The 27,913-nt window shown below is 48.6% G+C and overlaps 1 long non-coding RNA gene across 1 annotated transcript; it reads right to left on the bottom strand.

Moving 5' to 3' along the window:
• LOC148092651 (uncharacterized) lies at positions 1-27,802 on the bottom strand. The gene is made up of 3 exons (XR_015714906.1): positions 27,706-27,802; positions 21,054-21,195; positions 1-118 (listed from the first exon to the last, which is right to left on the bottom strand). It is a non-coding gene; the product is annotated as an uncharacterized LOC148092651 (long non-coding RNA).
• Positions 27,803-27,913: the final 111 nt, after the last annotated feature.

Below are 27,913 nucleotides of genomic sequence, written 5' to 3'. Positions count from 1 at the left end.
GGGGGCGCCGGTCGGGCCGCGCGGGCCGCCGGCTCAAGTCCCGATCGCGGCGCCGACGAGGCCGCGAGTGGACGTTTCTCCTTGATGTGTAGATTTGTCTTTCTCTCCTTTCCTCTCACTAAAAAAGAAAAGAAAAACAAGAAAAACATATCCTTGGGTGAGGGTTAAAAAAAAAAAGAGGAAAGAGCTCCCTACACCTGACTGCGCTGGGCCGAGGACACAACGCGCGTTTCTACCCCGGGACCCTGAATAAGCCGCCCCGTCCTCGGCCTCCTGCGCCGAGCAGCCCGTCTCAGGCTCGGGGGCGGCGCCCTCCCCGGCTCCGCGCTCACGGCGAGGCCCCGGCCCCGCTGCAGCTCCGCCGGACACCCGCCTCCGGCCGCTCCGGCCTCACCCCTGTGGTCAGCGCCGTGCACCGCCGCAGCCCGCTGAGGCCCCGCGGCCACGCTCCGTCCTCACTCTCCACGTCTGGCGGGCCCACCCCTGGGTGCTCGGAGCTGCTCTGAGATGAGCCCACGCGACCGCAGGTCCCGGCTCTGCACGTCATTGTCTTTCCGCCAGAGGGTCTACAGCCTGCGAGAGCCTCGGTCCCGTTTACAGAACGAGGGCGGTGAGGAAAACCCGCCTCGTGGGACTGGACGCTGAGCTACCACGTGTGACGCGCGCGCGCGGCGTCGGGCCCAGTACCCGGCCCCTGTTCGCCGCCGCTCCGCCCTCCTCCCGCCCGGGCCCTGTTCGCCCTGCACCGTCCTCCTCCCGCCCGGGCCATGTTGGCCGCCGCACCGCCCTCCTCCCGCCCGGCCCCTGTTCGCCGCCGCACCGCCCTCCTCCCGCCCGGGCCCTGTTCGCCGCCGCACCGCCCTCCTCCCGCCCGGCCCCTGCTCGCCCTGCAGCGTCCTCCTCGCGCCCGGGCCCTGGTCGCCGCCGCACCGCCCTCCTCCCGCCCGGGCCCTGGTCGCCGCCGCACCGCCCTCCTCCCGCCCGGGCCCTGTTCGCCCTGCACCGCCCTCCTCCCGCCCGGGCCCTGGTCGCCGCCGCACCGCCCTCCTCCCGCCCGGGCCCTGTTCGCCCTGCACCGTCCTCCTCTGGTTCCCGCGCCCCAGGCTCCACCTCCCGCGCGGGCCCCTCCGCACTCTCGTCCCGCGGCTTCGCCCGCCCCACACCCGCCTCGGCCCAGGGGTCGCACTAAAATGCTCTCGCTCCCTGCAGGCTACGGACACAGACAAGGGCGGAGAAACTCAAGAAGGGAAAGCCCGCTGTCTCCAGAGCCTGACGGGAGATAATCACCGAGGAGCACACGAGGGACAAGCTCGAGGTCCCTCCCCCGACGCCACACACGCGCCGGCTCCGCGCACAGCCGCCCCGCCCCCTGCTTCGCACGTCCGCCCGCAGAGGCGGCGTCTTCTCCTGCCCTGGCGGCTGCAGCGACGGCCCGCCGCCCGAACGAGCCGCCGCCAGACCACCCCGGCCGCAGAGAGGGCACCCCGGCCGCAGAGAGGGCACCCCGGCCGGAGAGAGGGCACCCCGGCCGCAGAGAGGGCACCCGTCCGCAGAGGCCACCCCGGCCGGAGAAAGGGCACCCCGGCCGCAGAGAGGCCACCCCGGCCGCAGAGAGGGCACCCCGGCCGGAGAGAGGGCACCCCGGCCGCAGAGGCCACCCCGGCCGGAGAGAGGCCACCCCGGCCGCAGAGAGGCCACCCCGGCCGCAGAGGCCCCCGAAGCGCTGCCGCCACCCCCGCGCCCCGTCTCCCGCCTTCCTCCTTCCTCCTCTCCCTACGGTCCCCACTGGGCGCTGCTTCCGGTCCGGCTCGGCCGCGTGTCACACCTAAATGGCACCGTCCCGGGCAGTGCCGAACTTGTGCTACAGCCAGAACATTCCCGGGAAACAAAGGCGGCAGAAGAACAGGGCCGGAAGGGGGGCGGAGGCCCCCGAGTCGCAGCCGGAGTGTGAGCCTGAGCCGCCCGCCCGCGGCTCTCGGGCGCCCCGTCTGCTGTGCGGCGCTGCTCTCGCTCAGGACGCAGCCTCATTTGAAATGATGTTTTGTTTTAGCAAAAACCCTGCCTGAATATCATCTGCCGCCTCTTTGCAGGACCCTTAGTACCTCTCCTCGGAGCACCCTCGCTGGGCGTCTGTCCCAGATCCCTTTTCCTTCATTCTTCCCTCCCGCCCGCACCCCCAATGAAACCGTTCTCATAATTAGAACAAAAGCAACTTTCCTTCGTGTTACCACCCGCACAATAGACACCATTCCAGATGCGGTGCTGGTGGCAGAGGCGAGCTCATCAAAAATGTGAGGAAGGAAGAGCAGGGAGGGGGAGGTTGTACAGGCCGCGGACAGGCGACCTGGCGCGTGTGGGAACAGACCCGAGATAGTTCCTTTCAAAAATAAAAGAAAGAAAGAAATAAAAGAAACAAGAAAAAGAAAAAAGGGGGGTAGAGGAGGGTAGGGAAGGAGAAACGCAGGAAGGAAAAGAAACTGTTCTGAGCTCCACCGGGGTCCCCTGTGTCCGACCCTTTCTACATCCCGACGCTTCCCCCGCTGCGCCGCCTAGTGGCCCGGGGAGGAGTCGCGTCTCCCTCCGGCTGACGCCCGTGGTCTTTGCTTCCTCCTCAGTGTCCAGCACGGTTCCTTGGGAAGCACCAGCGCTAATTATTTGCTGAACTGAACTGGCACACCACTGACTGTAGAGAAAACCATGGCTCTTAGTACACACTCATTTTATCTGTTGCCCTACACAGTAGATAACAATATCCTTATTGATCCAAGCTGCCTTCTACCTCTGACAATAAATTATACATATATCCTGCTTTACCTAATGCAGTGACTGTGATCTTTAAAATCTGTAAGTTAAGTTACTGTAAATTCTAAAAATATATATTTAGTGCTTTTATTTATTATCAATAAAATCAAACACACCTGAACCTGGTATTCGATTTACTTTCTACCAATATTTGACATTTAATAGCATTTTTATCTAATTCTTAGTATATATTCATTTGTTGCTTAATTTTATCTTACAACAAGCCTGTACTGCTGCGTTATTAGCCCTGTTTTGCACATGAGAAATAGAAGCACAGAACTTAAAGCCACAGACCTGGCAAGGGTCTAGAACGAGACCCAGTTTTCTCTGTCTTTCTCCCTGTGTCTCTCTGTGTGTCAATTTCAGTCTCTTTCTCTCTCTCTTTTTAACTCATCAATTGTCTGGGAAGTAGCTCCTGGATCTAACATTTTAAGATGTTCAGATCTTTAGCTACCAGACCACTCACCCACAGATCTGCATTTTCCCCTTTGAGACAAAAGTTATTGAAAGAGACAAAATAGATACTAGGAATAGATCACACAATTTGAACTAAAAACAATTAATACAGTATACAAAACCTACTTGATCAGGAAATCTCAAGTTATCAATTACAGTTCAATGACTATAAAAACCACAAATATGTTTTTAAGTGCCTGCTCTGGGCAGAGCAGTGCCCTTAGTCATCAGAATTAGAAATATGTAAAAGCCACTCCTTACTCTTGAAAGTTGACTAGTAAGAAAGAAAGGAAACATAGAATAATAACAACATACTCTATCATATGCCAAGTTCCTAGAAAGGCATGAATCTGTGGTTCCCAATCTGTGAAATGGGTTATTTCAATTAATGTGAAAATTTTAATGTGCACCAAGACTGAGTAACTGAAATAAAGCAACAAAATACTCTGATAGGTGTGTGGTGTGGGAGAGGGAAGATGGTCCCCACTCTTCTCTGTTACCCTCCCCTCCACACATCTTATTGCCTCCCCACCAAAGAAACTGCTCTAAACAGTATAATAGAGACACACACTTCAAAGTCAGCCAGACCCTGTGCAAGGGTAAGATTGATGAAATCTGTACCCGTGCAAAAGCTCATAAGAAAGACTGTGAAGAACAATGAGATGTCAGTGTTTTAATTTACTTTGAGTTGCTGAAAAGAGATATAACGTTTCTATTCAGGGCTGGAGAGTAACACACTCTACATATGTGAAACACCGTTTTTTAGAGCATCATCATGATTAAAACTGAAACTGCTTCAAGTGTGTGAAGCATGGAGAAAGAGACATCACCTTATAACACATCACAGAGGAGAGGAGCACTCTGCAAAGGACATCCCCTGTGCATTTACTCAAAGATTGAATGATCTTCCATATAATGCTTGTATTTTACAAGACAAAACAGAAAACCAATGCCTAGGTAATGAAAAGAGGAAACCAGTATTGGCACAGTGTATGTTCAAGATTTCAAGCAGCAGCTCTTTGTGAACACTTGAAATGAGTGCTGTGCAATTAATTCGTATGAGGTGGGAAATGGGCAAATTTGTAAGCACACCCAAAACAACCAACATAGAAGTTATTCAAATTATGAATGTTGCAACAGGCTCCTAGATGACAGGCTGTTATATGACACAATCCTCCAGAACATATCAATATTCTACACAATAGAAAATGCGTGTTAATTCCAGGATGGAAACTCAATGCAAAGGGAAGAAATGCATGTATTTCTCTCTTTTTAAAAAAAAATATATCTTTATTGATTTCAGAGAGAGGAAGGAAAGAGAGAGAGAGAGCTAGAAACATCAATGACGAGAGAGCCACTGAATGGGTGCCTCCTGCACACCCCTGACTGGGGGTCGAGCCCGCAACCCCGGCAACCGCCCTGACTGGGAATTGAACCCCAATCGTCTGGATCCTAGGTCGACGCTCAGCTGCTGAGCCACGCCCAGCCGGGATGTATTTCTCCTTGAAACAACACTCAGTCACTACATTGGTACATACCCCTTCAAATTCTTATAAATAAAGTGTATATTGACTGATGGAATGAGTTCTGCCTTGCACTGTTTAACCTCTCCCAACGGAGATGTACAGCCTTCAATGTTGTTTACTTAGAGTTCTTGAAAAATGGATTTGTAGCACAAATTAGTTGTAATCCATGAAAACCCACATTAGGTAAGTCTCGTTCAAACACGCTCTTACACCTAAAGCATTTAGATAAAACTAACCAGAAAACAAGGTCATTGTGCAGTAAAACTCAACTGCGTATGAAGAAATGTTCATTTCAATCAGTTCCACAGTGCTGAAGTAGGAATTAAATTCATGTCATCAATGAATCCTGACATTTGCACAAGATCATAAAAAAGGCTATGAAGAACAATAAGGTTTCAGTGTTTCAATTCGCTTTAAGCTGCATAAAAGAGGTATAACGTTGCTATTCAGGGCTGGAGGGTTACACACTTTACATATGTGAAACACCGGTTTTAGAGCATTATCGTGTTTAAAAATGAAACTGCTACAAAGTGAGCGAAGCACTGGGAAACAGGCAACTTTCTTAAAGACCATTACCTTATCACAGAGGAGAAGAGCACTCTTAGAAAGACTCCCCTTGTGTATGTACTCAGATATTGAAAAATTCTCATAATATTCCTTGTATTTTATGAGATGTGACAGGAAACCAATGCCAAGGGAATGAAATGAGCAAACCAGTATTGGAACAGTGTATTTTTAGTATTTCAAGCAGCAGCTCTTTTCGGACACTTGGAATGAGCGCTGTGAAATTAATTCGTACCTAGCAGGATTTGGGCAACAATGTAAGGATTCCCAAAATTACCGCCAAAAAGTTACCCAAATAATGAATATTGCAACATGCTCTTAGTTGAGAGGCTGTTATATGACACAAACCTCTAAAAGATATCAACATTCTACACAATACAAAATGTGTGTTAATTCCAGGATGGAAACTCACTGCAAAGGGATGAAATGCATATATTTCTCTTTGGAAGAACACTTAGTCACTACATTGGTACATACCCCTTACAAGACTTTTTTAAAAACTGTATATTTTCTTGTGGAAAGAGCACTGTGAAATGAATTCGTGTGAAGTGGGATTTGGCCAAAGTTGAAAGACCTTCCAAAACCACCCCTAGAGAACTTAGCCAAACAATGAATGTTGCAATAAGCTCCTGCAGGAAAGGTGCTTCTATGACACAACCCCCGAGCAGGTAGCTACATTCTGCACAGTACAAAACTCATATGAATTCCAGGCAGAAAACTCACTCCAGAAGGATGAAATGCATGTGTGTCTCTCTGAAAGAGCACTCAGCCACTACATTGGTGCTTGCTCCTTCAAAGTCTTTTGAGAAAAGTGTATTTTCACTGGTGGAATAAGTTTTGTGTTGCATTGTTTAACCTCTCGCAAGCGTAAAGTGCAGCCTTCAATGTTATTTCCTTAGAGAATCTGGAAAAACAGAATTTCTATGCCAAATCACTTGTAATCAGAAAACCACACTGGGCAACATGTGTTCAACACACTCTCACAGCTAATGCCTGTAGAGGACAAAAGTAACCGGGAAATGGGGGATATTCCACTGAAATTAACTGTGTGTTATCAAATGTACAATAGGTTCCAAAGTGGTAGCACATGAATTACTTCATGTCAGCACAGAAATCCTTACATTTTCAGAAGATCATAAGAAAGACTGTGAAAGATAGAGGTTTCGCTGTTTCCTATCGCTTTGTCTTGCCTAAAGAGGTATAATCTTTCTGTACACTGTTGGGAGGTGCACACTCTATGTATGTGAAACATCACTTTTAGAGTGCAATTGTGATTAAAACGGAAACATGTGTAATCCATGGAGTAACAGGCAGCATCATGAATGTCCATTACATTATAAAACTTCATAGAAAAGAGCAGCACTCTGCAAAGGACTTCTCGTGTATTTCTTGAAAAATTGAAAAATCATCAAAATAATGCTTGTATTTTAAAGACATGACATTCAAGTAATGCCTTTGTAATGAGAAGAGCAAGTCAGTATTGTAACAGCGTAGGTTTAGGGTTACAGGCAGCAGGTCCTTGTGGATACCTGGAGGGAGCATTGAGAAATTAATTCATAGGAAGTGGGATTTGGGCAAAGATTTAAGCACAGCCAAACTACCAAATGAGATGTTATTCAAAAAATAAAAGTTGTAAGAGGGAAGCTGGCGGCCCTGTGAGAAGCAACAGCGCACCTGCTCCCAGCCACGGACTTGATTTCCTCCTAAAATCCTACGTAACCAGCTTGAAAAATCCAGAGAAACCTACCTGAGTGGACGGAGTGCCAATGGGGAGCACTGAAGAGACATCATAGAGCCTGGTAAGAGAGGGGGCTGTAGGAAGGGGGAGTCCCCCTGAAGCTTGTGCTGGGCTCTGAGCCCCGAGGCCTGGAGACTACAAAGCTCCCTCCCCTCGGGAGTGTGGACGGCATCCAAAAGAGGGGACCCCACACCCCGAGCGAAGAGAGGGGAAGGAGTGCCCCGCGCACAGGGCAGAGGGACCCAGGGGAGCGGTGAGTCCCAGAGGGCATGGTGCCTTCCTAGGAAACAAAGCCTCTAGGGGCAGCTGCAACCAGCTTCTGGTGCTCGGGGTGCTGACCATAGGGAAGGCTGTCCCAAGGCCTGTGGCACCCAAGTGGTAAGGGATCAGAGGACTGTGCTGAGCACACGCACACGGGGACCCTCTGCCTCCCTGTGGGGCATTGTGTTGAGCCCCAGAAAGCGCTGAATCTGCGAGGTGTAGGGAGGGAAGGAGCCCTCCCGCCCAGCGCTCTCAGTGCCGGGAGGCTGGGTTCTGCGACCAGCCCTGAGGGTGTCCTCCCGCCCTGAGCTCCTGGTGCTGAGAGGCTGGGATCTGTGACCGGCCCTGAGGGGCCCCCGTGGTGGCCTGTGAAGCCGCTCCATCTTTGCTCAGACCAGCAGTGTGGAGAGCTGTGTGGAGCTGACTTTGGGTCCCCTCCCGCGGGGTGCCAGGGCAGACTCTATGCCTGTGTGTTGCTTTCTGCATTTGCGAGTTTGATTGCAGAAGTGGCTCCCACCTTCCCCGCGTGCACTGCACCCAACAGACCAGTGGAGGCTGCCATTGGGGTCTGCACAGTGGACTGTCTGAGGGCTGGGCCTGGTGCAACCAGCCAACCAGAGCTGAGCCAGAGCCTACCTGCCTCTCCTGCACCGGGGAGCACCGCCCCCAACAGGAAAGGAGTGGGTCCCGCTCACTGAAGCCCCAGACGCACTGGCAGGGCACAGTCCTGAGGGGGAAGGGAAAGCAGCTCACAGGAGGACTTTGCAAGAATAAGACTCTCAGGGACTGTTGTTTGGGAACTGGAGGAACTGCTGGGGGCTGGGCTGACAAAGGGCCCACCAGAATGTGTTTTTAATGGAACCCACTGAGCCCAGGCTGTTGAAATGGCCCAGACAGAAAAGGCAACAGGCTGAAGTCAATCTGAAGCTGCAGCAGGACAGAGCCTGGGGAACTGGAATCAGAGGACAGGGTAGGGACTGAGGAGCTGGCTGTGGAGCAGAGACTAACGCCCACAGAGTGAGCGCCCAACAGCGACACCTCTAAGGGGAGTGATACCCTGAGCTACACTAGCCACCCTGTACCCTAAAGACTCTACAGAAGACTCTGGAGCAAGACTAGGCCACTACAAGGTTGCAAAATAGCTGACAAGAGGAGGTGGCCCACAAAGAGCCTCAGATCAACCGTCTACCTAAGGACACCAGAGCCAAACCCAGATGGCTCCTCACAGTGAGTGATACACAAGCACCTCCCAGGAGAACAGAAATCAGCCCACAAAACAGTGAGCCTCAGACAACGTAAGTTGCCCAGAAGAAACTCACCTGATTGACTGTCTTTTTTTCTGTTTTTTTTTGTTTCATTTGGTTTTGGGTTTTTTTGGTTTTGGGGTTTTTTTTGTTTGGTTTTTCTTTGTGGGTTTATTTTTTCATTTTTTCCTTAGGAAGGAGAGAAAGGGGAGAAAATTTGTTTTTTCTTCTTTTTTAAATTTTATAATAATCTTTTTTTTAAACATTTTTTTAACTAATTTTTTTTTCCTCTTTTTTTATAAAAGAATTTTGTCTTGCTTAGCTTTTTTTTTTTTGGTTTTGTTTTGGTTATTTGCTTTGTTTTGTTTTATCCTTGCTTCTAATATCAAGACTTTCTTGATATCCCTGCTTAAGGACTGGGACTCTATCATTATAACCAAGTTTACTGCTTCCCTGTATAGTTTCCCCCAAATCTCTTACCGGACTCCCTGCCTGCCTGGGCTTTATCTCTCTCTCTCCTCTCGATCAATTGGCACAACTTTTTTCTTCTTTTTCTTTTTTCTTTTTCTACTTTTCTTTCATTCTTTCATTATGCTCCCTTCTGTCTTCCTGTCCGATTGTTAGTTTCTCTTATTCTCTTTATTGTATTTTTGTTTTCTCATTTTCAACTATTATCCTATTCCTATTCTCGCCCTTAATTTTTTGCAGGACCTTCTTTCAGAATCTTTTCTCTGCTTCTGTTATCTCCCAGTAGCTTCTCTATTTTTCACATTTTAGTTTATTATTATTTTCTAAATTTTTACCAGTATTAACAACAATATACATCTCTCTCTCTAAGCATTACTTTTGTTTCCCTCTTTTTTTTGTTTTATGCATACTTGTGTGTGTGTGTGTGTGTGTGTGTTCTCCCTTCACTCTCCCAGTTCTGTTTTCACATGGGTTGTTTTCATTGTGACTGTCAAGATATTTTGTAAGATACCTCTTGTTTCCTGGGACTTTAGTTGTGTATTTGTCCTGCCTTGCCAGCACCTGTACAACAGCTTACATGTCGAGGTTGGGGCTGAGACACAGTTAGCCAACCTGAGAGGAGGGTCCTCCCAAGGACTGATCTACAACAATCTAGACCCACCCACAACAGGAGAACATAAAGAAACCAAAAAAGGGGCACCCACAAGAGGGACATGCCAGGAGCAAAGAATTCAGAGGTGTAAGGAAAACACACCTCTGGGCCCCACAGCACCCACAAGATAAAATGCCATCCCACAAGACTGGGGGACAGCAAATATATCTAATATATAGATACAAACACTAAGACCTACCAAAATGGGGAGACAAAGAAACAACCCCCAAATTAAAGAAAAGGAACATCGCCAGAAAAAGACTTTGATGAAATGGAGTTCAGCAAGTTATCAGATACGGAGTTCAGAGTATGGATGATGAAGATGTTCAAGGAACTTAGGAAGACTCTAGATGATAAGATCGAGGACCTTAGTGAAAACATGAAAAAAGAGATACATACCATAAACAAAACTCAGACAGAGATAAAGAATGCTGTATCTAATATGAAGTATGCACTGGAAGGAATTAAAAGCAGGCTCAATGAAGCAGAGGATAGAATAAGTGACTTAGAAGACAAGGTACAAAAAATCACACGGAGCACCAAAAAGAAAAAACACTTAAAAAGCATGAGGGAACTTTGGGACAACATGAAGTGAGACAACATTTGCATTATAGGAGTGCCAGAGGGAGAGGAAAGAGAGCAAGGGATAGAGAATTTGGTGGATGAAATAATGATAGAAAACTTCCCTAGGCTGGTGAAGGAGAAAGCCACACAAGTTCAGGAAGCACAGAGGGTTCCAAACAAGAGGGACCCAAAGAGTCGCACTCCAAGACACATCATAATTAAAATGGCAAATGTCAAGGACAAAGAGAAAATATTAAGGGCTGCAAGAGAGAGACAAGCAGTGACCTACAAGGGAACCCCCACAAGGCTGACAACAGATTTCTCAACAGAGACTCTTCAGGCCAGAAGGGAGTGGCATGAAGTTCTGCAAGTAATGAAAAGCAAGAACATGCAACCAAGACTGCTTTATCCAGCAAGGCTATCATTTAAATTTGAAGGTGAAATAAAAAGCTTCCCAGACAAAAAAAAAAAGGCTAAAGGAGTTCAGTACCACCAAACCAGCATTGCAAGAAATGCTAAAAGGACTGCTCTAAGAAAAAGAAGAAATAGTGAGAGAAAGGTACATCAGCATAAAGGGGGAAAATGGCATTAAATAAGTTGATATCAATAGTAACCTTAACTGTAAATTGAATAAATGGTCCAATCAAAAGACAAAGGGTAGCTGAATGAATAAGAAAACAGGACCCAAATATATGCTGTCTACAAGAGACCCACCTGAGAGCAAAAGAATCACACAGGCTAAAAGTGAAGGGATGGAGTAAAATATTCCCTGCAAATGGAAAGGAAAAGAAAGCTGGAGCTGCAATTATTATTTCTGACTAAACAGACTTCAAAATAAAGACCATAACAAGAGACAAAGATGGTCACTACATATTACTAAAGGGATCAATCCAACAGGAGGAAATAACCCTTATGAACATTTATGCACCCAATACAGGAGAACCTAAATATATAAAAAAAATTCTTGGAGGACTTCAAAGGGGACATTGGCAGCAACACAATCATAGTGGGGGACTTTAACACCCCACTGTCAGCATTGGACAGATCGTCAAGACAAAAAATCAACAGGGAAACGCAGACCTTAAATGAATCACTAGACCTAATGGATTTAATTGACATTTACAGAACATTTCATCCCAAAGCAGCAGAATACACATTCTTCTCAAGTGCACATGGAACATTCTCAAAAATAGCCCACATGTTAGGGCACAGGGCAGTCTCTACAAATTCAAGAAGATTGAAATCATATCAAGCATCTTCTCAGATCACAATGCCATGAAACTAGAAATCAACCACTATAAAAAAACTCAAAAATATTCAAACACATGGAGGCTAAATAGCATGTTATTAAACAATGAATGGGTTTCCAATGACATCAAGGAAGAAATCAAACACTTCATGGAAAACAACAAAAATGAACAGACAACAACCCAAAACCTATGGGACACGGCGAAAGCAGTCCTGAGAGGAAAATTCATAGCATTACAGGCCTATCTCAAGAAACAAGAAAAAGATCTAATGAACCATCTAACACAACAACTAAAAAAACTAGAACGAGAACAGCAAGAAAAGCCCTGAGGAAGTAGAACGAAGGAAATAATAAAAATCAGAGCAGAGATTAATGACATAGAGACTAAAAAAACAATACAAAAAATCAATGAAACCAAGAGCTGGTTCTTTGAAAAGGTAAATAAGATTGATGCACCTTTAGCCAGACTCACTAAGAAACAAAGAGAGAGGACCCAAGATAATAAAATCAGAAATGAAAGAGGCGATATAACAACTGATCCAACAGAAATATAAAGGACTGTAAGAAAATATTATGAGCAACTATATGCCAACAAATTGGACAACATGGGGGAAATGGACAAATTCCTAGAAGCATACAACCTTCCAAAGCTGAATCAAGAAGAGGCAGAAAACTTGAATAAGCCGATAACAACTAATGAAATTGAAGCAGTAATCAAAAAACTCCAAGCAAACAAAAGTCCTGGACCAGATGGATTTACAAGCGAGATTTACCAAACATTCAAAGAAGAATTAACAGCTATTCTATTCAAACTATTCCAGAAAATTCAAGAGGAGGGAAAACTCCCAAACTCTCTTTATGAGGCTAGCATCACCCTAATCCCAAAACCAGATAAAGACACTACAAAGAAAGAAAATTACAGGCCAATATCCCTGATGATCATAGATGCTAAAATCCTCACTAAAATACTAGCAAACCGAACCCAGCAATACATTAAAAAGATCATACACGATGACCAATGAGATTTATTCCAGGGATGCAAGGCTGGTACAACATCTGCAAATCAATAAATGTGATACATCACATAAACAAAATGAAGGACAAAAATCATATGATCATATCAATTAGACGCAGAAAAAGCATTCAACAAAATCCAGCACCCATTTCTGATGAAAACTCTCAGCAAAGTGGGAATAGAGGGATCATACCTCAACATAATAAAGGCCATAAATGACAGACCTACAGTCAACATCATACTCAATGGGTGAAAACTAAAACCACTTCCCCTAAGAACAGGAAGAAGACAGGGATGTCCACTTTCACCCTCTTATTCAACATAGTACTGGAAGTCCTCGCCACAGCCATCAGACAGGAAGAAAACATAAAAGGCATCCAAATTGGAAAGGAGGAAGTAAAATTGTCATTATTTGCAGATGACATGATACTGTACATAGAAAACCCTAAAGACTCCATCAAAGTACTACTAGATTTGATAAACGAATTTGGCAAGGTAGATGGATACAAAATCAACATCCAGAAATCAATGGCATTCTTATACACCAACAATGAACTTTCAGAGAGAGAAACTAAAAAGCAATACCATTTACCATCGCAACTAAAAAAATAAGATACCTAGGAATAAACTTAACCAAGGATGTAAAAGACCTGTATTCGGAAAACTGCATGACACTGAAAAAAGAAATAGAGGGAGATTTAAACAGGTGGAAGAAGATACCATGCTCATGGATTGGAAGAATTCATATCATTAAAATGTCCATACTACCCAAAGCAATTTATAAATTTAATGCAATTCCTATGAAAATACCAACAGCATATTTCACAGACCTAGAACAAACATTTTGAAAATTTATATGGAACCAAAGAAGAGCCCGAATAGCTGCAGCCATCTTGAGAAAAAAGAACAGAGTGGGAGGGATCACATTACCAGACTTCAAACTGTATTACAAAGCCATTGTAATCAAAACAGCCTGGTATTGTTACAACAACAGGCATATAGATCAATGGAACAGAACAGAGACCCCAGAAATAGACCCACGCCATTATGGTCAGTTAATATTTGACAAAGGAGGCAAGAGCATCCAATGGAGTAAAGACAGTCTCTTCAATAAGTGGTGCTGGGAAAACTGGACAGATACATGCAAAAGAATGAAACTCGACCACCAACTTTCACCATACACAAAAATAAACTCAAAATGGATAAAAGACTTAAATGTAAGTCACCAAACCATAAAAATCCTGGAAGAAAACATAGGCAATAAAGTCACAGACATCCCACGTAGTGGACTTTTCACTGCTACATCTCCTAGGGCAAGAGAAACAAAAGAAAAAATAAACATATGGGACTACATCAAACTAAAAAGCTTCTGCACAGCCAAAGAAAACAGCCTCAAAATACAAAGGAACCCCACAGTCTGGGAAAACATATTTGCCAAGGATGCATCTGATAAGGGGCTAATTTCCAAAGTGTTCAAAGAACTCATATTACTCAGCAAGAGAAAGACAAACAACCCAATTAAGAAATGGGCAAAGGGCCTGAATAGACACTTCTCAAAAGAGGACAGACCGATGGCCAAGAGACACATGAGAAAATGCTCGACGTCGCTAATCATCAGAGATGCAAATTAAAACCACAATGAGGTGTCACTTCACACCTGCCAGAATGGCTCCATCAACAAATCAACAAACAACATGTGCTGGGGAGGGTATGGAGAAAGGGGAACCCTGTGCACTGCTGGTGGGAATGCAGACTGGGGCAGCCACTATGGAAAACAGTGTGGAGGTTCCTCAAAAAATTAGAAATGGAGCTGCCGTTTGACCCAGTGATTCCACTCCTAGGAATGTATCCTAAGAATCCTGAAACATTCATCAGAAAGGATATATGTACCCCTATGTTCATAGCAGCACAGTTTACAATAGCTAAGATCTGGAAACAGCCCAAGTGCCCATCAGGAGATGAGTGGATAAAAAAGCTATGTGACATTTACACCATGGATACTATGCAGCTTTAAAGAGGAAGGATCTTGTACCCTTTGGGACAGTATGGATGGACCTGGAGAATATTATGCTGAGTGAAATAAGCCAGGCAGAGAAAGACAAATATCACATCATCTCGCTTATATGTGGAATCTAAAGAACTTAATAAACAGATGAACAGAATAGATTCAATGACTTGGAAGCATAGATGAGACTGATGAATGTCAGATGGATGGAGGAGGGTGGGTGGGTGGAGGGGGAGAGAGTAACCAAAGAATTTATATGCATATATGCACAACCCAAGGACACGGATAATGGGGAGAGGGACTGGGGAGGGGGAAGGAACAGGGTGGAACGGGTCATTGGGGAGAAAAAGGGACATCTGTAATATTTTAAACAATAATAAAATTTAAAAAATAAAAAATAAAAGTTGTAACATGCTCCTCAATGACAGACCTTTATATGACACAAGTGTCCAGAAGAAATGTGCATTCTACACAATAGTAAATGCGTGTTAAGTCCAGGATGAAAACTCAATCCAAACGGAAAACATACATGTATTTCTCTGTGAAAGAACCTACAATCATTTGAACTACTTTCTTTAAAATCATGTGAGAACTGTCTATTTTTAGTGTTGGAATGAGTTTTGTCTTGCATTGTTTAAGTAAGAACAAAGGTGATATACACTTTTAGAATGTTTTATACTTAGAGTATCTTTAAAAGCATGAATTTGTAGCCCAAATTATTTGTATTCCAAGAAAATCCACAATAGGTAACACGTCGAAGACAGAATTTAAGAAACACAGTCAAAAGCATGTACAATAACAAAGAAAAGAAGACCTAAGATACAAAGGAAACCATTTTTGGAAGATTGGTCCAGGATTTCCAACATCTACATAACATCTGTGCTCAAGTGAGAGACCTGAGAACACGGAGGGAAGAAATTTTCAGAGATTATCCAGTAAGATGACCAAAAAATACCCAGGCCTTGCCCGGCCAGGCGTGGCTCAGCGGTTGAGCGTCGACCTAGGATCCAGGCTATTGGGGTTCGATTCCTGGTCAGGGCACATGCCTGGGTTGTGGGCTCGATCAATGACTCTCTCATCATTGACGTTTCTCTCTCCGTCTCCTTTCCTCTCTCTGAAATCAATAAAGATATGTTAAAAAAAAAAACCAAAAAAAAAAAATAACCCAGGCCTTAAAGGAGACCCTGATGTCTTACTTTAACTCAAAGGCTTAGCACCAAGGTGAATTAAAAGGTCTCTTACCCTGAACTTAAAAATCAAAACAAAACCCACCTTTTCAGCCTTAGCCATTAACGATGCATGGGAAATAAAACAAAAATAGTAACCAATGAACTGACAGAAACAATCCAACTCATAGATCCAGATCCCAGAATAGTGGTTACTGGGAGAAGGGGACGGGGGAGGGAGAATTGGGTAAAGGGCTCAAAATATACGGTAACAGCCCATGAGGGGGTGAGTCAGTGGTTGAGCATCAACCTATGAACAAGGTGGTCACAGTTCCATGCCTGGTCAGGGCAACATGCCTGGGTTTTGGGTTCAGTCCCCAGTAGGGGGTGTGCAGGAAGTAGCCCATCAATGACTTTCTCTCATCAATGATGTTTCTCTATCTCCCTCCCTTTCTCTTCCTTCTTTTCTGTGAGATCAAAAAATCATATTAAAATACATAAATACAAGCAAAGAAGGCGAAGCGCACAACTGAGTATACAGATACCAAATTAAGATGAACAGTACCTGCCAATGATGTAATGTTAGTAACCAGTTTTACTTGCATAACTTTAATCTTTTGAAAAGCTCCAAGAAAGGAATCGCAGGTGACCTGCAGAGAAGGAAATGTCCGAGCGACTTGCGACTTATCGAGGGCCCTGGCTGCCACGCTGATACGAGGCCTTCAGGTTTCTAGTGGGAAAAGTACTTTAAACTCTGAATTCTGTCCCTGTCAAAACATTAATCCAATGTGAGGGCAGATTAAAGACAGACTAAGAACAATTTATCAGGAAACTTATTTTTCACTCACCCTTTACTGAAAATTAGCTGAAGACAGTCTCAAAGATAAGACATGTGTCGGGAAAGAGAGGGCGAGACCTGTGACTAGGAACACCCTGGGGCCGACCCAGGGAAGCTACTGCAGGGGCTGTCGGGAGGACGGCCTCACCCCTGGCTCGGGGACACACCCCTGGGATGGGGACAGGGAGGAGGGCTGCAAGCAGCAAGTCTTCAACGGGGATGCTTCAAACAGTAGAAAGACTAAAAGATGTGGAAAAAAAGCAGGCGCTGGAAGAAGAAAAGGAAGACAATAAGAAAGCATGTCTGTAACCACAGAAGACTCAGAAATGTGGGGGAGGGGCTGAAGTCATAGCCCAGGCACCTTCCTGAAGAGGCGGGAGGTCTCACCATGCTATTGTACTGAGGGCAATACAGATACACCTATCGCAGTGCACATTCTTTAAAGGGACTGATGACGGCAATGACCCCTAGGAAATAAACCAAGATAATGATATCTCTACCGTGGGGTGAGAGTGGGGGGAGGCGGGTCTCAGAACCTCCACCCTCTGCTGCAGGGCAGGAGCTGGCAGGTCCTCAGGGGCACTGCAGTGGGGAGTGCAGGGCTGGCAGCGGCTTCCTTTCATTTTCTGCTCTTTCCTCACTGTCCTATTTTGTTTCATGTGCATATTTTAGTTTGACAAATAAGAGACATGAGAACACTAACCTGGGCAGATTAAAGGTGGTGGAGGACTGAGTGGAAGCTACCCAGCCACTCTCACTGGACCAAACTGGAATGACAACTAAACTATAGAAACACCACCCTGAATAACTGACTGCAAAGGAAGACGAGCTGGACAGCACCCCCATAACCAAGGAGGAAAAGAGGAGATCGCATAGAGACCTGTAGGAACTGCAGAGGCAAGAGAGGGCTGGCTGGACTCCCACAGGCAGCAGCTGAAGGTCTGGAGGGAGATCTCAGTTGTGGGGGGTTCCCACTGAGGGCTCTGGGGCCTAAACCCCTGGCGGGGCTCCCCAGCCCCGAGCACCAGAGCTGAGACAGGGGTCCACATGACATCTGGCTGTGAAAAGCATCTGGGTTTCTATCTGCCAGGGAGAGAATGCCTGGAAATACAGGCCCCCTCTTAAAGAGCCAACCCACAAAGTTTCATGTGCAGCCACTCACCTTGGGCTCCAGCAGAGGGAGGGCAGAGTGGCCTGGAGCTATGTGAGGAGAGCCTAGGGCTGTGGGTCCTGGAGATGGAGCTCAAAGGGCAGGCCTCTGGATTCCTGGGCCGAGTCATTCCCCCAATCCATGGAGGCAGAAATTTGCCTTCCCAGCAGCTTTTGCCTGAGAAGGAAGCCATTGCCCCACCCTGCAAGAAAACCTCTTGCCCTATCCTCCTGGAGTTTCTACAGCATGAGGCTCATTAAGGGAATCAGATTAATCAGCCTGTAGGCAGAGGCAGAGCTCAGAGTGCTTTGAGTCTTTGCCTGATCTGCTTCTGGACCCTGGTCTTGCAAAAGCAGACTTTGGTGTGCATCTCAGTCCTGTCCGAACACACTCAGCCCCAACAGAGGGGACCGCAAGCTGTGGGTTGCTGATAGCTCCAAGCAGGGTACTCAAGGCCACTCACAAAAAGCATCTGGCATTAGCCTGCATTAGAGGCCCTCCACAAAGACAGTTTGTCCTAGCAGGCCAATCTCATGAATAGAAAGAAATGCCAATAGGCAGCTATTACAGCAAGCATCAGCAGCTAACTGACCCCAACACAGAACCCTAACAGAAAACCTAAACCAAACTTTAACCCTCACACTAACCCTAATCCTATCCCTAGCGTAAACAGTAGCCCTAAATCTAACCTTACCCCTGGCCCTAAACCTAACCCTAGCCCCAGCCCTAGCCTTAGCCCTAACCATAAACCTAACCCTAACCCTACCCCTAACTTTACCCCTAACCCCAGCCCTAGCCCTAACCCTAGCCCCAACACTTATCCTAGACCTAAACACTTAGCCCTACACCTAGCCCTAACCCTACACCTAGCCCTAGCCCTCACCTTAACCCTAACCCTACCCCTTACCCTAACCCTAACCCTAGCCCTAACACTTATCCTAGACCTAAACACTTATCCTAACCCTAGCTCTAGCCTTAACCCTAACCCTAGCTATAGCCCTAACGGTATTCTGAACCCTAACCCTAACCCAAGCCCCAGCCCTAGCCTTAACCCTAGCTATAAACCTAACCCTAAACCTTGCCCTAAGCCTAACCCGAAACCTAAACCCAGCCCTAGCCCTAGCCTTAACCCTAACCCTAATCTTCGCCCTAACCCTAATCATAGCCCTAGCTGTAACTCGAACTCTATCCCTAACCCAAACCCAATCCTAGCCCTAGCCCTAAACCTAACCCTAGCCCTAAACCTAGCCCAAGCCCTAAACCTAACCCTAACACTAGCCTTAATCCTAGCCCTAACTCCAACCCTAGCCATAAATCTAACCCTAACTCTAGCTTGAGCCTTAAAACCAACCCAAACCCTAGCCCTAGCCCTAGCCCTCACCCCAGCCCCAGCCCTTAGCCCCAGGCCTTAGCCCCAGCCCCAGCCCTTAGCGCCAGCCCCAACCCCAGCCCTTAGCCCCAGCCCCAGCCCCAGTCCCAGGCCTTAGCCCCAGCCCCAGCCTCATCCCCAGCCCCAGCCCTTAGCGCCAGCCCCAACCCCAGCCCTTAGCCCCAGCCCCAGCCCCAGCCCCAGCCTCATCCCCAGCCCCAGCCCTTAGCGCCAGCCCCAACCCCAGCCCTTAGCCCCAGCCCCAACCCCAGCCCTTAACCCCAGCCCCAGCCCCAGTCCCAGTCCCAGCCCTTAGCCCCAGCCTCAGCCCCAGCCCCAGCCCTTAGCCCTCACCCAAGCCCCACTCCTAGTCCTAATCCACCCTAACACTTTGCGCCTTGCCCTTTGCCCCAACCTCTTGCTCCTAGCCCCTCACCACTCAACACTCACCCCTGACCCTAGCCCGGGCCCAAGCTCCTGCCCCTGCCCCTGCCCCTGCCCCTGCCCCTGCCCCTGCCCCAGCCCGAGGCCTAGGCCAAGGCAGAGGCTGAGCCTGAACCATAGCCCGAGGCCAAACCCTAACACAAAGAGAAGACAAAGCTGAAGCCAAAAGCTGCAGTGTAAACTATATGGCATTACAGCAAATGAAGTACAGTGAAATGAGGTTATGCTGACTCACCTTCGTCAGGAGGTGCAGCAGTCTGCTGTGATCGATATACCAATGTCTTCCAAAACCAAAGCAAAGCAAAAGCAATAGAGAAGGTTTATTATCTTTCACAATAAAAATGTCAGATCATCAAAAGTAGCTATCTGAAGAACCTCTAAAGAATCTGTGAAATCCCAAGAAACAGCTGCACATAACACCTTCATTAACACTCCATTAGCCATAACAAAGAACCTGCAATATCAAATAAATGAAAGAACACCAAATTTTATTATTTAAAAAAAAATTTTATATCTTTATTGATTTCAGAGAGAGGAAAGGAGAGGGAGAGAGAGATGGAAACATCAATGATGAGAGAGTCATTGATCGGCTGCCTCCTGCATGCCCCCAACTTGGGATTGGGCCCGCAACCTGGGCATGTGCCCTGACCAGGAATCGAACCCCGATCGCCTGGATCCTAGGTCGACACTCAACCGCTGAGCTATGCCCGGCCGGGCTGAACACCAAATTTTAAAATTGAGCCTGCATAATACCCTCTTCATAAAAGATACAGAATCACCATAGTGCATCACCTTCACAGACACCAGACGAGCCACTAAGGAAAAAAAATAGCCAGTGGTAACAATGACATAGAAAAATGGGAACTGTTAAGCATTGACTGTGAAAATATAAAATAGTATAAAGTTGTTTGAGTGACTTGTTCAAGAAGTCCACTTAGAAATGCCTAACCAAGAACTTGACAGCACGCCTAACCATAACCAAAAGGCAGGAATGAGTCAAGTCTCATTCAACAGGAACATGAATAAACATAGTTTGGTTACTGGGTCTTGACTGTAAGTAACGCTGGGTAAATATCGCAAGAGGAGGATTGGGAAATAAATGTAAATAAAGCTGTTGAAGAGGCACATGCAGGAGGGAACCAGTTGATGTGTCTCTGACATAGATGTGTCTCCCTATCGCTCCCTCTCCCTCTCTCCCCTCCCCCTCCCTCCCTCTATCCCCCTCCCTCCCTCCCTCCCTTCCAAGTTCCAGGAAAAGCAATGAAGAAAATATCCTTCGGTGAGGAATAAAGAAGCATGCAGAAAAATTAAATAAAATTAAATGAGAACCCTTGCCCTAGATGGTCTGACTCAGCAGTTCCTGAGTCTTTCCAAGGATGGGAGCTTCCCTAGCTCAATTCCGAGAAAGGGCACAGACCTCAGTTGTAGGCTCAGGTGAGGAGCAAAAAATAAAAATAATAAGATAAAATGAGAGTCCATACCTGGTGAGAAAGTCACTGAGATACAATATCTATTTTAAGCTCCTCAAATGCTTCACCTTACCTAGTGCTCTCATTTGTCCGATGATGAAGGGACAACGGCCATCTCCACTGTAGATGTGAAGACAACTTCTAACATTCTTCACAGTCCAGACCACGGCAGAAATGAGCCAAGATGGAACAGAGGAGCGAGCACACGCAGAATCCTGGACAAAAAAACAGGAATACAGTTGTCTCTCTCCTCCGTCTGTCCCAAATGGCCCTGAGGAACAATGGGTCAGGCTGGAAACCTGCAATTTTCCCAGCATTTGCTAGAGTGGACAGAGATTGTGGACTGTCCCATGGACAGTTATGAGCCTCTTAGAAAAGTTGCTCATCTAGAGCACCCAAGCTTACCTCCTTCCACAGAAAGGGACCACAGAATTCCCCAGGGATATCCATAGTCCTGACACAGTAAACGAACCCTGTCTAAGCCCTTCTTCTTCACTGATCCCTTACCCCACCATGCAAGGTCAAATCCTCAGAATGCCACGCCCCATAAATGGCAAGACTCTGGCATGATGGAGACATGCATTTCCCTTGACTGTGGGTTCTGCTGTTACTAAATGTGGGGGATACTGGAAGTTGTCTTAGCTGAGGGAGCAGTACCGGAAGATGTAGAATGGAATTGGACACCCAAGCATTTTGGACAAAGCTGTACCTGAGAGGTTAGTGAAGGGTATTTTACCAGGAGTGTGGAGTAGCTAACAGATCTCTGGGCACAAGCCCCACCCCACCACCCACCCCATGCTGTCCAGGCAGCTACTTTCTCTGAGCATCTTCCCCAATGGACACCTAGTCGAGTGTAGAATCACTGCCCACAGGCACTTGCAGGCTCACCCCACTTGCTTTTACTGAAAGTCAAGCCAATTTACCCACCCTCAGAGCTTACTGAAAAGAGGAAATAGCCAGATTTCTGTAATACTTCAGTCATTCAAGCAACAAGTGTTTTCCAGGTCCCAGTGTCATCAGTAAACTAATTTGCCAATGAAAGAAGTAACACAACCCTAACCCTAAAACCCTATCCCCAAACCCTTTACCTGTAAAACCATGAACCCATAAATGTCAAAAATACCTAATAATGAAATTATACCATACAAAATGCCATGAGATTAAATACACCACAGGAGAAGATGCTGTAACAGGAAACTGTGGACACGATGGCAGTGAAGTGCATTGAACAGTTCTACAGCAAACTTCTCTTCTAACTTAAAGGAGTGCACCATAAAATAATCCTAACATCTAGTTCCACTAATAACAGACCATCCAAATTGCAGTGATTTCCTCCTGTGAGTTTTACAGGGTGGTTTTTCTCCACAAAGCTAAAAATCTGAGCTCTAAAAGAGCACATTCCAATTTGTAAAGCTGTACATATAACCTAAGCCATCTTGTTTTTGAATTTGGCAGTTGAAGAAATCAAATTTTAGAAGGCTGTCTGGTTATTTTAATGCTCCTTCCCAACAGAAACTACCATCTGAACATTCAGAAATATCAAGCCTGTCACCTAACCTCACAACCCTGGTTAGCTTTTTTACAAGGGCCTCTACTCAGCCACAGCCATTTCTGCAAGAGGATCCATGAAAATAAGCATTCTAGGCAGAGACAGCAAGATGACAGCGCAGGTAACAGCGGTGCCCGCTGCCCCCCGCAACCACATCAAAATGGCAACTAAGATACAGAACCACCATCACTCAGAGCCTCCTGAAATCTAGATGAACAGAAGCCCTACAACCAGGGACCTGAAGGAGCATAAAGACCGGTAGGAGGGGCGGAGACACAGGCAGATCGGGGCAGAATTGTGAAGGCCACGGCCGCGGGGCCCACACCCAGGGGCCACGGGAGGGACATCTCGGCAGTGGAAGTTTCCCAGAGGAGTGAGGGGTCCCAGCCCCCCACCAGGCCCTCCAGCCCAGGACTCCAGGGCCAGGAAGAGACGTCCCCACAACTCCAGGCTGTGAAACCAGCGGGGACTGTCCATGAGGGTCAGGGAAGCTGCGGGAGCCCCAGCAGCTCCTCTTAAAGGGCCCGCGCATGGACTCACTCAGATGCACTCCCTCTGAGCCCAGCACCCAGCAGAAGCTTGAAAGGACCTGGGACACTTGGGGAGGAACTAACCTGCCTGAAATTGGGGCTCTTCTGCCTTTCTCCCAGGCAGAAGAGCTGGTGGAGGCCATGGCTCCTGTGGCGAGCCCTCCCCGCACACAGCCGGCAGGCAGGCGCCATATTTAAATCTCCAGCACCTGACTCACCTTTGGCTCTGCCCTGGTGATTCCCGGAGGCCCCGCCCCTCCCCACCTGCAGCTCATCCAGGCCATTTCCAGGGGCTTTTCTGTGCAAGTGGCCTCTCAAGCCTCATGCTTAAGACTTTCCTAAAACCTCTCAAACAAGCAGCAGCGTGCCCTATATGGCTTGATAAGCGGCCCCAGGCCTGGCACTAGCGGCAGCCACATTGGTTCATGTCTTGGCCTCTCCTGGACACCTCCAAGCCCAGCACAAGTAGCAGTCAACTATGGTTTGCTGTATAGCTCATGCTGGGTGGCCCTGGGCAAGGCACAGGCAGGTACTAACTTGGCACCTCCCAGGAGGCCCCAGAGACAGTGCACCTGGTGGTCAGACTCAACCACACTGGGTTACAACCCTACCACATCCACAAGTGACACACTCAAGGGGCGTACTCGCTGAATACCAGAGATCTACTGAAGTAAATCCTGCTCCAAAGGGGTGTCGCCAGCACAGCAGCTCTTTGGCTGTAGTTGCAGTTGGTCCTCACAGCTGATTGGTCAGAGGGTCAATTCCTCCCAGTGACGCCAACAGCAACCAAGGCTCAACTACAACTGCTCAGAGCACACAGCCCACACAGGGGAGCACCTAGAAGGCCCAGCTCAGGTGACTGGGGAGGCTGAGCCACTGGACCCTACAAGAAACCTACTACACAAAGGCACTCTACAAATTCCAGGAGACATAGCAGCTCTACCTAATACATAGAAACAAACACCTGGAAGCAGACAAAGTGTGGAGGGAAAGAAACATGTCACAAAGGAAAGAATAGAAGAAATCTCTAGAAGAGGAACTAAATGAAACAGATCCAAGCAAGCTAACAGATACAGAGTTCAGAATTTGGGTAAAAGGATGTTCAAGCATATTATTATGAAAACAACTGAGAAAATTGATAACAATAAAGTACCAATTTGAAATGAAGGCTACAGGAACTGAAATGAAGAATAATTTACAGGCACTCAACAGTAGAGTAGAGGACACTGAGAATCAAATCAGCAATTGGGGACATGAGAAACCAGAAAACACCCAACCAGAAGAGCAGAAAGAAAAAGGAATCCAGAAATATGAAGATAGCATAAGGAGCCTCTGGGACAACTTCAAGAGGCCCAACATTCGCATTATTGGGGTGCCAGAAGGGGAAGAAAGAGGGCAAGAAATTGAAAACCTATTTGAAAAAATAATTACAGAAAACTTCCCCTACCTGGGGAAAGAAATAGACTTACAAGTCCAGGAAGCACAGAAGGTCCCAAACAAGACCAACCCCGAGAGGCCCACAGCAAGACACATCAGAATTAAAATGCCAGAGGTTAAAGACAAAGAGAGAATCTTAAAAACTGCAAGAGAAAAGCAGTTAGTTACCTACAAGGGAGCACCCATACTACTGTCAGCTGATTTCTCAACAGAAACTTTGCAGGCCAGAAGGGAGTGGCAAGAAATATTCAAAGTGATGAAAAACCGTGGAACTACAACCAAGATTACTCTACCCAGCAAAGCTGTCATTTAGAACTGAAGGTCAGATAAAGAGCTTCACAGATAAGAAAAAGCTAAAGGAGTTCATCACCACCAGACCAGCACTACAGGAAATGTTGAAGGGTCTTCTTTAAGAAGAAGCTAATGAACAAAAGAATCTGACGAATTAAATAGATCCAGAGACACTGACACACGGAACAGATGATCATATTTCAGAGGAAAGAGGGAAGGAGGGTGGAGGGTGGGAAGAGATTAACCAAAGAAGTTATATGCATATATGATAGCCCATGAACACAGTCAATAATGGGGTGAAGGCCTGGGGAGGGGGTGGGCGCAAAATGGAGGGGGTCAATGGGGGGGAAATGGGACACCTGTAATACTTTCAACAGTAAAGATAAATTAAATAAAATAAAAAAAGATGAAGGCTGAGGCTGGAATTTTTCTTTTGTTCGCCAGTCTTCAAGGTTTCTGCTATCATTTTGAGGACAAAACAGGTTAAGTCCAGACACCAAAAGCAGTAACCGCAAAGTCAATCAGGCAAGCAGGACTCATGTGACTGTGTAATGAGGATGATCATTACACAGGGCAGCATCCCCATTTTACACGTGAGGAAACTGAGGTGCACTGGTCCTTTCATCCAGGACCAGTGTTCAACCCTAAATCCGACCATATCCAAAGCCTGAGACCTTTCCAGGCAATGCAAATTTGGAATCAAAAATCCTGGGTTTGAGTCCCATCCCCACCACTCAAAGCTGTGCCAAAAGACTAAGCCCTTAATCTCTCTGAGCCTGTTTCTTCAACTGTATGTTGGAGGTCAAAACTAGAATTTCCAGAGCTGTTCGTCATGTAAAAGAGCTTTGTGATTTGCAAGTTGACCTGCAGATACTAGTTGCTAAAGTGTTAGTCTTATAACTGAGCATTTAATGAATACAAGGCACTGTCCCGAGTATGCTTCTAAGAGGCAGGTATTATTAATATCCCCACTTTACAGCTAGGAATGGAGGCGAGGAAGCTAACACAGCCGTGTAACTTGTCCACACAGCTAGGAAGAGGCGAAGCCTCCTTGGATGGAACACGGGCGGGGGCTCCAGCGAAGCCTCCAGATAGGAGGGTTATCACTGCATTTCCCTAAACTGAGGACTTACTGGTGGTGGCGCCTCTGCAAGAGAATCCTCCCCTCTCTTCAAATCCTCCCAAAGGTCTACTTTCTAGTAAATTTTCAGCCTAGGGGGTAAAATCTGATGAAGTCACATCAAGGTGTTGCTGCCAATAAACTTAGTGTTTAACCAAATCCAAGCCTGGATGGGCCGTGTCTCATCCAAAAAGCTGAATCCAGATCCGACGGGCAGGCGGAGATGCAGGGCCTTGAGCAGCCTCTGCAGCGCAGCCCCTTTGGCGCAGCCCCGCGGGCTCCCCTAGCAAGTGGGGCGCGGTAAAGAGGCTGCCCGGGAGGCTTGGGGGTCAGCTCACGCGCGGGGCCCAGGGTTCTCCGCGAAGGCAAAGCCCGCAGCTCCTGGAGCCCCCGCCGCCTCAGCGCGGGCGATGACCTCCTGGGCCGGGGCCTGCGCGGGGGGGGAGGGGGGGGGATGACCTCCTGGGGCGGGTCTGCGCGGGGATGACCTCCTGGGCCGGGGCCTCCGCGCCGCTGACCTCCTGGGGCGGGTCTGCGCGGGATGACCTCCTGGGGCGGGTCTGCGCGGGATGACCTCCTGGGGCGGGTCTGCGCGGGATGACCTCCTGGGGCGGGTCTGCGCGGGATGACCTCCTGGGGCGGGGCCTGCACGGGGATGACCTCCTGGGGCGGGGCCTGCACGGGATGACCTCCTGGGGCGGGTCTGCGCGGGGATGACCTCCTGGGGCGGGGCCTGCACGGGGATGACCTCCTGGGGCGGGGCCTGCACGGGATGACCTCCTGGGGCGGGGCCTGCGCGGGGATGACCTCCTGGGGCGGGGCCTGCTCGGGGATGACCTCCTGGGGCGGGGCCTGCGCGGGGATGACCTCCTGGGGCGGGGCCTGCGCGGGGATGACCTCCTGGGCCGGGGCCTGTGCGCCGCTGACCTCCTGGGCCGGGGCCTGTGCCCCGCTGACCTCCTGGGGCGGGTCTGCGCGGGGATGACCTCCCGGGGCGGGGCCCGCCGGCACCTCCTCTCTCCGCGCGCCCTTGCCCGCGCCGGGGGAAGGTGGGGAGGGCCGGCGACCCCGCCCCTGCCCCGGCCGGGGCACCGCCGTCTGCTCCGCGCAGCTGCGAGGTGTGAGAAAGGCGCCGGTACCGGGGCGGCCGCAGAGCAGACGCGCCGGGTGCGCGCCGCCCCCCGCCGGCCCCGCGGCCCCGCCCCCACGGCTCGCACCCCGCGCGGGCTCCGCCTGCTGTGCGGCGGGTGGCGTTGGGCCGCCAGCCTGACTCCACTTGCAAAGGGCCTGCTTTGGCCCGAGCAGGGTGGGCGGTCCAGAGGCACCCAGCCCCTGGCAGGCGAGGTCGTGGACACTTGTGCCCAGGGAACGGAGGACGAGCGGCGCAGACACCGAGGGTTAACCCGCGGCCTGGGGCGCGCAGGGAGGCGGGCGTTTGAATCCCTCCGGCCAGGCGGGGAGGCGGGGAGGCAACCCCGCAGGCCTGGGGCCGACCCGCGACGGCGTCGCCCGCGCCCCCCGGAGCCTGAGTGCGAGGCGGGCTCCGGCCCCGCGCCCCGCCCGCAGGCGCTCTTCTCGCCCGCAGCCCCCGCTGCGGGGCGACGGGGGTGACGCGCGGGAGCGGGGGCCGAGCGAGGCCGCGAGCTCGCGTGGGAAACGCCCTCGCCGAGCCTGCCCCGCGCCCGCGAGCGGGTGACCCTCCAGACGCCCGCGCAGTGACTGCTGAGGGCCGGGCGGCTGCGCCGGCAGCCCCCCCTTTCTCCGGGCCTGCCTGGTTTGGGGAGAGGAAAACCCTTACAAGTCTGTTCATGGCTTGAGAATCTTCTCTCTGAACCTCCTTTTCTGCCTCTTTCTTCTCCTCAATATGAAACAAAGAAGGGGAGGCGGCCCTTGGGGTCCTGCCAGAGGAGAGAGGAGCGGAGCCCAGATGAGGTCCCCTAGGCGCGGGGAGAGGCGGGGCGGAGACGGGCCCGGTCAGAGCCCAGCGCGCCGCCAGGCTGCAGGGG

The sequence above is a fragment of the Miniopterus natalensis genome, chromosome 8 (genome assembly GCF_054644295.1).
Source record: "Miniopterus natalensis isolate mMinNat1 chromosome 8, mMinNat1.hap1, whole genome shotgun sequence".
NCBI lineage: Eukaryota > Metazoa > Chordata > Mammalia > Chiroptera > Miniopteridae > Miniopterus > Miniopterus natalensis.
The sequence above is the reverse complement of the archived record's forward strand: the minus strand, read 5'-3'. Positions and strand labels throughout refer to the sequence as shown.